Genomic DNA, 9,968 nt, shown 5'->3' with positions numbered 1-9,968 from the left:
CTGCATCTACCAGTACTGCAGCTCTCCTGTTTTTGAGGTCATCCTTGATGGCTTCTCTGCACTGTTTTGCCAGTTCGGATGTTCGCTTGTGGTTGCCTGAGGCATATGCCAAGCCACGTTGGCGAATAAGTTCAAGAGTGTTTGAAGAAAGACGGTTTTTTGTGGTTATGTATCTCTTGGCATTCCTTGCACAATCATGGAGGTGCTGAATCATTCGATGGTATTCCTCATCAATGTTGTCAATGACGGCATCTTCCCATGTTGCCGCAATAGAGCCAAAGAGCTCCCAGTTGGTGGTTGTTCTGGGAGTCCTCTTCTTAAACCTTGCATTCTTTTCTCCTCGTTCTGTAAGGTAGAATTTTGCACGAAGAAGACGGTGGTCTGATCCCGTTTGGAATTTTGGGACAACAGCAACATCGGTTAGGCAAAACCGCCGATTGAATATGATGTGGTCTATTTCATTGTGGAACCGTCCATCGGGAGACTCCCATGTCCAACGTTTAGATTCAGCCTTTTGGAATTGTGAGTTACCATGGAAGGTTTTGGTTGACATGATGAACTCAGACAGTCTGTCACCCTGTTCGTTCCATTCCAGGCCATGGGTTCCGATGTGCAGTTCATCGACTGATCTTCTTGGTCCTATCTTGGCATTAAAATCACCGACAATGATCTTGTAGAAGGTGTGATCTTCTTTATAGAACTTCTCCAGCTCCATGTAGAATTTCTCAGTTTCTCTTTCACCATAACTGGATGTTGGTGCATAGACAACAAAGATAGAAACTTCCGGTAGTGAGCCACATTTATTCAAGTGTAATCGTCTGATTCGGGTTGTTAGGCATTCGAATGAATCAATGCTCATGACTAAGTTTGTATTGACAAGGATACCAACACCACCGACGCCTCTTTTATCACATGTTCCAAGGAACAGTTCTTCTCCGGTGTCGAAAACAGCATGATGGGATTGATGTCTTCTCGTTTCGGTCAGACCAATGATGTCGTACTTGATCTTTCGCGCTTGTACCATAAGGTCTTCAATGGATGCAGTAGATGCCAGCGTACGAGCATTAAAAGTACAGACAATCATTTTTGTTTTTCTGCGTTTTGGCAGCCTATGTCTGCCTTGGTGTTTTATCAGCCTCTCCTTCCATATCCTTCTCGACTCTGCATATTCAGGGTTAGGGAAATGAGATCCATTTATTACTGGATTTGGCATATCAATTTGGTCTATTAGGCATAGACCACGGATAGCTTGCCAGGCTCTGCCGTGTGGGTTGGATATTTAAGGTACCCTGAAAACTTAGAGAAAAGTAAATAATGTTCGCGGCCGCGCGCTCCCGGGAGCTTGTTGTGATAATCTCTGGATCCTGGCCGTGGTTGGGGTTACACGGCAGTTGGAGGGTGTAACTGTCTAGCTACTGACAGGTCCAGTCCCAAACCATGCAGGCTTGGAGATCTCAAATAAATCACAAATAAATATGTGCTGAAAATAACCAGTAGGAAACGGGCTGGGACGGGCGTGTGGGAGAAACAGAATTTCCCGCACACCCTGCACCCAGCCCTGAGGTCACACTGCAGAACCTCAAGAGTTTGAATGAAAAATGTAAGCAATTTTATTTCTTGAAAATGAAAATGTAAGATAAAAGTCTTCAGGTCTTGCCATGACTCAATCAAGGGGAAAGGCGAGTCATGGAAACAAAATCACTCACAAAGGGCTAACTGGAAAAACGCAGTGACAGACTTGACTCTTTCTGGCTGGAGCGGCCCTGCCTTCCACTCTCAAAGCTTCCTCCACAGCCACAGTCAAGTCAGGGTGGGACGGGCACAAGGACAAACATCGAACAGCAGCAGAGAAACACGAGAAATCAACACATTTAAGGCCAATTGATTTTTGAGAATTCAGTAAGGGTAACAACAATTTTAAGCCAATTTGTTGGAACAGGAGGTTCTCCATAAGCAAGAGGAGCAGCGGCCGGAGAGACAGCACAGGGGAAGGCGCTGGTCTTGCACGCAGCCAATCTGGGTTCTAGCCCCAGCACCACATATGGTCCCCGAGCATGCGCAGGAGTGATCCTTGAGCACAGAACCAGGAGTAAACCTTGAGCACTGCTGGGTGTGAATCAACTCCCATCTCTCCCCAAAAGGAAGAAACTGGACACTTCCAGGAACCACTAAAATGCCAGTGTGAGTGTCACCATCACAAACGAGGCAGAAACGAGTGTCAAGTTCAAAGGGCAAACACTGAACTTACTCTGAAGGCGCCCTCCGACTCCATGGAGAGAAGGTCCCCGTCGAAGGGAATGAGGTCCAGGCTGTACTCCTCCCTACGGATGAAGGAGCCCAGGACGCCCAGGTCCTTCAGCCGCTGCTCACAGAGCAGGCTATGCCGGGGCACAAACAAAATGTGGAAATCTCTTGTGGGGCCACGTCTGTCTTCACTGCAAGAGAAGGACTGTGCGTTGTCCCGAGGCCCCGACGCGAGGACTGCTCCCCAGGGCCCCACCTGTGCCTGACACACAATGGGCTATAAAGAGACGCTTATCAGCTAACCCCCCACTACTGACTCGGCCCAAGTTTCGAGTTTTCCTGCTCTCTTGATGTGATGCTTTTTCTGGAAACCGCTGACCTGTGCTCTGCCAAGGGGCAGTGCTGCTTCTCTTGGGTCATTGATGGGACATGAAAACTCTCAGGGTTGGGGCTGGAGCAACAGCGCAGCGGGTAGGGCGTTTGCCTTGCACGCGGCTGACTCGGATTCGATTCCCAGTTCCCAGCATCCTATATGGTCCCCTGAGCACCACCGCAGGTAATTCCTGAGTACAGAGCCAGGAGTAACTCCTGTGCATTGTTGGGTGTCACCCAAAAAGAGAAAAAAAAAACCCAAAAACCTCTCAGGGTTATTGCAATGGACATCTGTTTCTTGCAGAAAAAAAAATGTTTCTATTTAATCAAGCGATGTCTCTAGGAAAATAAATGGTTGCTTCACACCGTGCCCGATCTTGCGCAAATACCCCGCATGCTTTTAAGTCCGTTCGTAGGGGCCACGTCGATCAAACGTAATGCAGACTGGGCTGGTGCACTTCCTCCATAAATGCTGCAGCATTAAATTTTAATCAGCTTCTCCTGACGTTGCTTATGAAATTTGAGCATATGGTATTCAGTACTTGAAAAAGAACCACTAGCTGTTTTTCTTTTTATAAAAAAATCTGGGTCCTTCTACTGAGACAGGCCGGAGCTTCCTACTGTCCTGAGAGAGTGGGTTTCTGTGGTTTGCCCTGCCTCCCCAAGCCCCAATGCACAAAGTTTCCCATTCTCTATTTATAGTTTTTGGGCCACACCTGCAGGTGCTCAGGGATAACTCCTGGCTATGCACTCAGAAGTCACTCTTGGAAAACTTGGGGACCACACTGGGTTCCGAGGATCTATCCTTGTCTGGCTGCAGAGTATCCTACTCCTGACCCCCCATTCTCCTCCGACACACTCTCACATCTGTCCAAAGATCCACTTCCTAAAGCGCTGGCAAGCAAAGGTGTCCTGATGAGCACTAAAACCACTAGAGGAATGATTCCGTATGGACCAAGCATCAGTTCTGAGATACCTAAGCACATTTTCAGCAATTATATCCATCAGTTCTAGGCGGGGTCTGATGAAAAAAATGATATTCTTGACATCCGCTGCTTGCAAGCGGCTTCCTTTGAGTGTGAACATTTTCTCCACCTCATGTTGCTAGGAAAGCACACATACAAATGGTGAACAGAACCCCTAAAGCTTAGCAGCCGACCCAAACGCGGACATCACTGCAGGCAGCCAACCCGGGTTGGATTGCCGGCCTCCCACACCGTCCCCAAACACCACCAAGAATCATTCCTGAGTGCAGAGCTAGGGATAAGTCTGAGCACTGCCAGGGGTGGTCCAAACAAAACAGACCAACAACAAAAACTCAGGTGTTCTAACACTCCCACTCCAAAGCACAGTAGACTTTAGTGTTGAGTCAGAGAATGCAGGGGTTACGGTACATGCCTGACACATGACTGCCAACTTCGCCCCGTGGCACCACAAGGGTCTCAAGCATTGCCATGTGCATCCCAAGAGAGGCCACTGGAGTGGCCTGGGATATCCCTGCCACCACAGCGCCAAGCCTCATCGAACTGCTAAGACTCACCACCAGGAGGTGCCCAGGGGCAGTGCTCAGGAGACCTGGGGCTAGGGAGAAAGTAGAGTGGTGAAGGTGCTTGCTTTGCATTCATCTGACCCGGGGTTCTATCCCCAGCACCCCATCCTGTCCACTGAGCACTGCCAGGAGTGATCCTAAGTGCAAAGCCAGGAGTAAGTCCTGAGCACTGCCTGGCACGAGCCCCCAAATAAAATTCAAAACCACTTTAGTATAAAAATTTAGATTCCCCAAAGGCAGGTGTATAAATTCAGGCTGAAGTAACCAATCCTGTGTCTGAAAAACTTTGAGCCACATGAAGTAACAATCAGAAGACATGCCGCTCCGTCAAGGAGAAGAGGGGGGTGCACACCCACCCTTGAAAGGTCCACTGAAGGCTCCTATGCTGCCCGAGCCCCTGAGTTGCTTGTGACCGTGTAGCCGAGCAAATGCGGTGCCCGCAGCTCTCCTTGAGATGGGGACTTTTGTGCTTTCCTTTCTAATGTTGGGATGTGTGTAGGGGCTCGCTCTGTCTTTGGAGAAGCCCACGGTCTCTCCTGAAATGTTACTCTCTCTCCGCTCGTCCTCTTCCTAAAGGTCACCAAATAAAATGGTTTTTTTTTAATTTCAAATAAATAAACAAAAGGTCCACAGAAGATAAAACATTTACCACTCATAACAGCGTCAGTGATTCTAAAAACCAGACAGCTCTGCACACCACTTACTCCAGAAGTGGAACATCATATTACTCTTGCTAGAGTCCAGAATGACAGTTTCAAAAAAATAATAATAACCAAAACCTTTTTACCTTTAGAAGTGAGTACTGTGCAATCAAGCCAAATGGTCCTGTGAGATACTCATCTCAAACTATTGCCTGCGGGAGAGAGAAGCTTCCCGTTCTTTTAGTAAAAGGGATTTCAATAACGGCCAACAGCAAACAACAGTCATTTGCAAACTCTGGACAAACAAAACTTGCAGTTAGCAATAGCTAACCACACTCCTATTTTGTGGCCTGAAGAAAAACAGCGTCAGGGCAAGGGGCGCTACTGGCCACGGAAGCACATTCACTGTCATCCACAAAGAGTGTGTATGCAGTGTCCTGGGGTCAGACTGGGGTCATGAACCCCGTGGGTGAACTGCCAAGGAAACTGTTCAACCCAGCATGTAACAGGCGTCATATAATCCAGCATCAATCAAATGAAAACCTCTCGTGTAGGTATCCCATAGGTATCTTAATTCTGAGAGAGTATTTGGAAAGCTGGGACAGTGTCAGGTGCCCCTGAGAGAGTCAGGCCTCCAGCTGACCTTTGCCTCTACCTAGGCAAGGATGGTGTCACTGGGGGCCAGGATGAATGCCAAGCAGCCTGTGAGCATTTCGCCTGTGCGACACCAGGGTCCTTTTTCCCCATTTGGCGTAACTGATTGGACGAACCGTGGAGGAACAGGCAGCTGGGAGAAGTGGTACCCAGGGTAGCATGCAGCGCCACCCCGCACACGGGGACAGCGGGGAGTGCCTGGACACGGGCTGTAATCGTCCTGCTGAGAAGGACTCAGGTCACTCCCATTTTCCTTCCCAGAGCCAGGCCACAGGGTAGGGGAGCGCAACGCCCCCTCTCTCGGGGCTGCCGACTCTGGGTGGCGCCCCCAGACCCAGAGGCCGCCACCCGCCCCGGCTGTCAGCTTGCTGCCCGCGCACATGTCCAGGAACTCGCACGTTCAGGTTCACCCGCCTGACCACAGGTGCGTGGCCTTGGCTCCACTGGGCCCCGCCACCACGTGACGCCGCAGTCAGGTAAAAATAGTGACATCACACCCCCTCATCTCCCTCCATACCGCTAGGGGCGCCGGGGGTGCCCCACGGAGCCAGGGCATAGGCCGCCGAGACTCAGCGCTTCCCGGGGGCTGTACAGACCCCCCAGACCCCCAGCAGAGCAGGGGCACAGCGCTGCCTCTGCTCCCTTGGAGGGACCCTCCCGGGAAGCTGGGGACGAGGGAACGAGGGCGCCCTGGCGTCATCTCCCCTGCACTGTCAGCTGGCCTTGCGAGGGCATGATCCCCCCCCGCCCCACCCCGGCTCCTGGGAGCGGTCTCAGGGGGTCCTTGGGTTCCCCTGGCCATCACCGGGTCCTGCCCAGTGAGGGACCGACCAGCAGCCCCAGCAGGCCTGTGAGCGGCTCGCTGCGCCCTCTGCTGGCCGCCGTGCGAACTGCACAGGTGCGGGGCCCTGCCTGGCGCGGGGGGTCCCGCCCACTGGCACCCAACAGCGCCTTGCTCAGGCCGTGTCCCCCAGTCCCAAGGGTTCCCTGCCCGCCCCTCAGGGGCCGGCCCGTGGCTGCGGAGCCGCAGGAGGTGGCGCTGCCCGAGCAGCGGTCCCTGGGGGCCTCCGGCCGGATGACCGAGCTCCGTGGCGCCAGGTGAGTTGGCGGGGGCCGGAGCAGGGCCCGCGACTCCCGGCGGGTGACCCCCGGCGCCCGACTCCCCACGCGGGGCGGACCCCAGTCCCCGGCGCCCATCGAGGCGCACACCGAGGCCACGTGACCATCTTTCCTGGGGGCCGCGGTGGGCGGGCGGCGGGGAGCGCGGGGCGCGCGAGTCCTGGGCCGAGGGCGCGGACCCCCGGCGCGGGGGTCTCAGTCCTGAGGCATCTGTCCGCGGGGCTCTGGCGGCGGGGGCGGGGACGGCAGGACTGGACGGCGGCCTGGGATCCCGGCCCCTCGGGCGGGGCGGGCGGAGGCCCCTGGCCTGCGGCTTTGGGTCTGGGTCCAGCGGTGGCATTGGGCTCAGGCTTCGGGCTCCTCATCTCCCTCGTGGGGGGGGGGGGGCACCCTGCCCAGCGCGGCCTAGGAGATGGGGGTCAGCGGCGACCCGGGCGGCCCGCACTTGCCGGCAGGGGGCTGTCCCCACTGCAGCGCCCCCGCCCCAGACTCACCACGCACCCCCTCGCCTACTAGGGGGCACCCTCCACTCCAGGTGGGAAAACCCCCAGCCAACTGAGCCTCCTAGGGCCCTCTGGCCAAGGACTGCTGGTCACAGGCCCTGAGGGTCCTCATGGCCCCTGGGGCCTCGACTTCCCTTCCTGTACCAGAAATCAACCCAGAGAGAGGCCAGTGCACAACTGCCCTAGAACCCCCGCTCAACGGCTCCCAGGACTATTGCGGGGGGAGGGGCCCAGGCTTTGATGCTTACACAAGTTTAGTGAAATTTTACTGACTGTGAGGGAGAAAAAGTTTGCCTGTGTGTACATGCCAGAACCAGCGTATCATTGTGTCCATTTGAATTTAAAGAAACAAGTTAATACCTTTGCGAGATGGAGAACAGAAAGAAAAAAAAAAAGAACTTGTTGCAGCCCCACCCCACCCCCCCAAAAAAGAATTCTTTTAAACACCTAATCCCAGGAAGAAGTGCTATTTCTTGAATAAATTATTACCAAGCAATGACAACAATTAAAACACACACAAAAGGACGTGTGGGGGGTAGCACAAGGTGGGGACGGACGTTCAGTCAAGACTGGGCAATGCCACAGCCTGGAAAGGACATGAGAGGGGACAGAAGTGTGGCTCGTGGGATGCATATTGGGAGAGAGACAGAGGTGCGTGTGAAGTGGGGGATCTCATTAAAGTCTGGGGTCCAGGACAGCAGTGGATGTTCGTGTCCTACTCAGTGTTTCGAATCTGTGTGCCTTGGGGATGGAGGGAATGTGCACCCCTGGGAGAAGCTGGGAGGGCCACTGGGTATTCCCTCCAACCCACCTTGCGGCACTGGGTCATGCATGTTTAGATCACATGCTCTGGGCCATAGCACCAGTGATGCGGGCAGGTGACACATTGAATGAGGCATAACTTACAGCAACAAGCCGAGTCTCTCTGGTCCCCGGGTGAGTGGGTGCACGAAGAGCATGTTCCGAGTGTCAGATGCCTCCCAAAACTGACAGGAGGAATCGGAGACTGAGGCCCACGTTAGAAATGGCAGAATGTATGTCTGGTTAGTGAGACCCAAGATATCCGCACACACATTACAGAATTCTCATGGGTTTACGGCAAACGGGAATTCTCACAGAGATGAAAAGAGAAGTGTGTATTTCTCTCAGCGCCTGGCTCACACTTACACTCCAGATCATTAAATAGAAAGCAAAGAATCTGAGACTAACAGAGATCTCCTGAATTCAACACCCAAGGGCTGGAAATACACCGGAAAGGGTGGACTTCTGTGCAGTTAAGCTATTACGTGAGCAACACCTCGCTAGGGAATAGGATCTTGTTTAGGTGGAAATAAGAGCGTTTTAGTGGAAAGGAAATCTCTGATGCGACCCTGTGGGTCAGGAATCTTGACTTTCCTATGGCATGTGTTTGGGGCTGGGCTGGGGTCTACGCTTCACAGACAGGAGAGCTGGGTTGGTCCCCAGCACTGCATGGTCTCTGGAGGCAGGAATGACTGAAGAGCACTGTGTCCCCAAAGCAAAACAAAACAAACTTATTTGGTAACTGATCCCACCATAAGATTATTTTAAGAGTTCCTTGCTCTAAATCTAACACATACTTAGAAAATCTGATTTTAAATATTTATTCAAAGTGAAGGGGTTTAAGGAGGATGAGCAGAGTCTCCTGCCCCCGCGCCTGGCTGTCCTCGCCGGGACCCATTGGAGGGGAGCAGGTTGAGTTTCCCTCCCCACCCCGACCCGGGCTCTGGCAGCCGAAGACCTCCACAACCAGCCATCACCATGCTGAGACCACTCTCCACAGGCATAAAGGTACTGGCAGAGGAACAAAGGCATGCGTGTCCTCGGGCTGAGATCTCCAAGCCTGCTCAGATTGGGGCTGAGCATCCTCCACTCAGATCCTCCATATTCCAGTAGGCAGAGGTTACACCCACCAACTGGCCCCCTTGTGCCCTGTAATCCCATCAACGGCCAAGACCCAGAGACTATAAAACCCAGCTCCTGGAAGCATCTTATTATCTCATTCTTTCTTTAGACAAACTGGCAGGTTACCGAATGTAACCTGCCCACACGGCAGAGTCTGGCAAACTCCCCGTGGCTTACCCCATATGCCAAATACCAGTAACAGTGATGAGGCTCATTCTACTAACGCGGAAAGAGCCTTGAATATGGCACTTTTTAAAAAATTCTCAGGGCTAGGTCAAAGGAGACATTACTGGTGCCTTTTCTAGGCAATCGACGAACAACAGTATGGTTGTGATCGTGATCGTGAGCAGATTCCAATTTTTTGGGGGGAGGAGGGGGTCATACCGAGAGATCTCAGGGGATCCTCCTGGTTGTGCACTCAGGAATTACTCCTGGCAGTGCTTGGGGGACCATATGGGATGCCAAGGATCGAACCCAAGTTGGCCGTGTGCAAGGCAAACGCTCTCCACGCTGGAATGTCGCTCCAGTCCCACATTCCCATTCTTTGGTCAGGACTATCCAACTAGCCTGAGCCATCAGCTCTGAGGCAGGAGGGGAGGGAAGCTTCCTTGGCGTGTTCCTGACACAAGCCTGGAACATTGCACAATCACCTGGCAGCCTTTCCTCGAGTGGGCACGTGTGGCGACCCCTACATGGACACGGCCAAACAGACCCCGGCAGCTGCTCCTGCTGACCAGTCCTCACGGCTAATTCCTTTGGTCTCTTCTCAGCTCTGACTTCTACCGTGCAATCCACAAGTGGCTGGAGGACATCGGGCCTCTTTACCGATGCCCGAGTCACAAATACGTGGGCCCCTTTAAAGCCACACGCTTTAGATTTGGTGTCATGAGCAACAGCAGAGGGAGGAGAGCCGGAAGGGAGGTGTCGGGGCCAGAAACCTTTCCCAAGGAATCACACTATCCA

Source organism: Sorex fumeus, unplaced genomic scaffold (assembly GCF_029834395.1).
Source record: "Sorex fumeus unplaced genomic scaffold, SorFum_2.1 ptg000029l, whole genome shotgun sequence".
NCBI lineage: Eukaryota > Metazoa > Chordata > Mammalia > Eulipotyphla > Soricidae > Sorex > Sorex fumeus.
This window is presented reverse-complemented; position numbering follows the sequence as displayed.